At 45.4% G+C, this 4,278-nt stretch overlaps 1 long non-coding RNA gene across 1 annotated transcript in view; it reads right to left on the minus strand.

The window, feature by feature from the left end:
- The window catches only part of LOC119465037 (uncharacterized), a 24,943-nt gene extending 22,413 nt beyond the window's left edge, over window positions 1–2,530 (minus strand). The window contains exon 1 of the long non-coding RNA XR_005194699.2: window positions 2,347–2,530. This is a non-coding gene — a long non-coding RNA (uncharacterized LOC119465037). The remainder of the gene's footprint in view (window positions 1–2,346) is intronic.
- Window positions 2,531–4,278: the final 1,748 nt, after the last annotated feature.

The following is a 4,278-nucleotide window of genomic DNA, read 5'->3' on the forward strand; positions in this document are numbered from 1 at the left end:
TGACATATCATACGCAGACCGAGTCTCACCTGCCGAGCACGGGGAGCAACATTCCGCTAGTTATCTTCTGTTGTTGGCGCAGCTCAGTATACGAGCATATGAATACTCAGCAAGAGAGGTTTACCATTCTATCACAATTTTTCAGGGTATTTTTCAGCATGTAACATGAGTTTTGAAGTAATCTTGTTTTAAAAATAATGTGGTTGATCCCTCTTATATAGGAATCGGTATAGAACACGAAAGTGAAACGTGTCTTCACAGAAGTAGTGTAATGTTTATTGCACATTGCTATATAATGTCTATTGGTGTTTTGTGGCTAAAGCGCCCTTAGGCGTTGATGCACCCACGCTGACGCCTGGTGGCACGTCTCCTCCATCACGACTACCAACGTCGATGACCATGAGCAACCGTCGTGCATATGGAAGCTGCACTACGCTGCACACGCTAGCACAACGCGAAAGCCGAAGCACGTAACTGACACACTAATACAACGCGCAAGACAAAGCACGTAACTGAATCGTCACCGAGTCAAATCAGCGCGTACAGCGCGTCGTAATTGCAGCCTCCGCGATCAACTTCAGAACATTTTCAGAGCTAATTGCGGAGGCCACGCTCCGCTGTGCTGAGTACGGTGAACGCCACCTAGGTGGCGTTGGTAGTGCTTCTTGATGCCAGCATCCCTTCGAATGCTGGCATCGAGGCGTCGTAGTGCTGAGACCACCGAAGCGTTCACTGTCGGTGCGCGTTAGTGTCATAATGCAGTACTTCTCTTTTCTGCTCGTAGGCGGCGGCACCGCCCCGAGCAAGAGCGCGGGTACACGGAGGAGTGTTAGATATATAAGGCGCGTCTGTGTAGCTCTCTGCAAATGCGTTTGTGGCGCAATGGGTTAAACGCTCGGCGATCTATCGTCGCGGACCGAGAGGTCGTGGGTTCGATTTCCAAATTTTGCATGTTTGTGGAACTTTTTCTTCTGGTTTCTTTCTTTGTATTATGTTCTATGACGTATTTCCGTGACGGAAATTCGTCAGTGAAGTCTTGGTAGACCCCGGCATAAAACAATTTCGTGTTAAAAATTCGTCGCTTCCTCCACTCCGTGAAGATGGTTAACCAGCCAAGCTGAAACGTGCGGCCCCGGCGTTTATCACTCGGCTAATCCCGAGGATTCATAAAAGTATTTCTCAATGATGAGGTTACACACACGTTAGGCATCGACGGAGAGAACGACGTAGCTGACGGTATGCCCGCAGTCCGCCGTTGTCGCTTGCGCTCGATGTCTCGAGCTAGCTCGGCGACGTGGCTAGCAGCATTTACCCGTCATTGCCGCTTGCGATTCTTCGAAATTTAATTGCTTCAAAGTAATTATGTCCTTTGCGTAAGACAATGAATGGCCCCTAGCCCCTTAAGCAATGGCTAATACCCCCGTAAATATTGCCTCCCCATTACGGCGACAGAAGTGAAATTCTACGCTCGAATGATTAGGGGCAACACAGCCAGCTGTGGAAGTAGACGGCGACGACGAACGCGGGAGCAGTAGCACGAGCGCGTGCCGAGCACGAGGGCGAGCCAACGAGCCAGCTGCGCGAAGACGACGTTCCAGCGAGGTCGACGCGGACGACGCTTCAGCGAATGCTGAAGCGTCGTGCACAGCTTTCTGTGGACAGGCGATTTCGCCAAGCGATATAAAGCTTCCCTTTAAAATGAGTTAGTGATCTGAATTACAAAACTGATAATTTTTATGGCTGTACTAAGATGTTTAGGTTTGTTTGGTTGTACTAAGATGTAAGGTTTGTACAACTGCTCCATCCTAAAAAATCACAATGCATTTTGAAGCTTCCTTGGGTCCTATTCATATGCCAGCAAGCAAAATTGCGAAAGACCTCACCTATACTTCCTATAAAAAAGAAACTGAATCGAAACACAATTGGAATGCGCACAAATGAACAATTGTGGAGCGTCATTTTCTGTGGATATTGACTTTAGAAACGTGTACGTGTATCAGTTCGTGAAGACAAAGAAGGGGGGTGGGCGGAAACATGCAGAAGAATTTTGCAATAAACATGTGGTAGCCAATAATAAACCGAAACGCATTATGTATGGCATCTACAAAGCTAACCATTCATGCAGAACCTGCTAACGCACATTCAGTTGCCGCACCTATAGAATTTTTAATGCAGCCGTATGGAAAGATTGTGTTTAATTGAACAAAGGTTCGCCATTTGGAAACAATGAAATATATGTTAGTTGAAATAAACAGGGTAAACAAATGCAGCACGTTAACCATGCCAGTTTCCATTATCGAAACTCGATTAACCAAACGTGAAATATTGATGAGCTCATTGACTTACTTGCCATCCATCCATCTCGCGGGTGATGGAACCATGTTGTGTATAAGAAAAACTGCTTTGCGCTATCATAGTAATGACACATACACATAGGACAAAGAATATTCGCATAGCTTTAACGAAGTTTGGTTCACGAGAGCAATATGCTATACGTGGTTTTACGCGCGCTTGCCTTGTCGGTACAAAAGTGTGCGCAATGTCGGCCCACTTTCCTATGGGCACAATAGAAACAGTGGCTGCCGTTGTGGTTGTCATTGTGCACATTGTATACTCCATTGTCTAACGTAACAAAGGATAATGTCAGAAGAGGCAACTGTGTGGTGCTTTTATTTTCAGGAGAAATGTCCCGTCTCAAAATAGCTATGTAGCTGCATATGGGAAATTTCCCATCACACAGATTTCGTTTTTCTACAATGCGACATATTTGCAGTGTCATTGCTTTACGCGGTTATGCAGCGATTTTGAGAGGGTTCATTTCAAACGATTGTGATTTCAACAATGCGGCTGGTGCGGCGCCCAGTGTCGCGCAAAATTTTGTGGCATGTCTCGCATGATTTTTTAAATGTCATGAAAAAAAAACCAATGCGTTACAAAATTATTTGCCGTCTTTATAGGACCAAATGACAGTGTATTTTGTGATTTAAAAACGCCTCAAAGTTTAATTTGTTTTCGAGTGCGGAACAGCGGTTCTGAAGTTCAGTGCGAGGAGACATGGCGGACGTAAACATCTGTTCGCAGCTGGTCGTTCAATGGTGTGTGCTCTCTCGCGTGTTTTCTATATATATATATATATATATATATATATATATATATATATATATATATATATATATGCGTGTAATTTTAACTGCGCTACAACAAATCCCTGGAGGACGTATCAACACGCCCAAATACCTAACCTCGTCACATAGGCAGTATTGGGAATTCGGCTCCAGCGAAGTCGTCATGCCAACCCAGAGAGGCCCTCGCGCTACCCATGCTTAACATCAACTTCAGAAGAAAGAACGTGCGTATATTGCCCGTAATTGCGCATAAGCGGTTCCCTCTCCAAACAATATTCTTGCAGCAAACTTAGCAGCAAGCGCCAACCCTAAAGCTGATGTCTGCCCCTGAAGGAAGCCGCAAATTATCTGTGTGTAATTACTGAACGTGCGATGAAATTCATGTGGGGAACTTTAATCTTAGCGCCAGCCTACTTCGTCCTTCGTGGCGTGTGTGCTGTAAATATGTATACAAGTCCTCTCTGAATATTTCGCAAGGCGTAAAAGCCGACACCGCATTTTTCTAGGAGCAGCAGTCACTTATTGCGTACGTAGCATCATAGTATTCTAAAATGCATGGGCGTCGTCAACTTTCACGTCCTTTGTCTCACGCTGTTAGTATCCTGTGAATATGTTCCATGAAGCTTAAGTCAATATGCTGCAGTACTTAGCGCAGTGGCGTAACCCCACCACAAACAAGAAATACCTTGTTATGCGTACGTTTGTCTGTTTATTAACAAAACAGAATGCTAGAATTTTGTATTCGTAGTGACAAGCGTAAAGTAAAAAGCTATCTAAGCTATGAGCCAATCTCGTTTTTACGACTTTATGGTTGACGTGGGTGTTCATCCATACGCCGAAGCACCTCTGGGCAAAGCAATACGGTTGATGGTGAAAACATGTTTAGTGACAAGGAAGCGGAAATCGGGAAGGGGCTCCTCTAATGTGAGGCTTCCGATACGTCTTCGTCGATGACCCCCGCTTGTGAGATCAGTGCGCAGTGGACTTCGGAGGCGCCGTCACCAAAGATGCCTTCCCGCTGCTTTGCGGGGTAGAACAGCAGAAAACCAACGCTACATCAGGCATCACTACCAAGCGCATGCGCCACATTTTTGTTTCGTGGGTAGTATGTGGGGAAGAAGTGGTGAACACAAATATAAATGCCCTTTCCCTA

The sequence above is a fragment of the Dermacentor silvarum genome, chromosome 9 (genome assembly GCF_013339745.2).
Source record: "Dermacentor silvarum isolate Dsil-2018 chromosome 9, BIME_Dsil_1.4, whole genome shotgun sequence".
NCBI lineage: Eukaryota > Metazoa > Arthropoda > Arachnida > Ixodida > Ixodidae > Dermacentor > Dermacentor silvarum.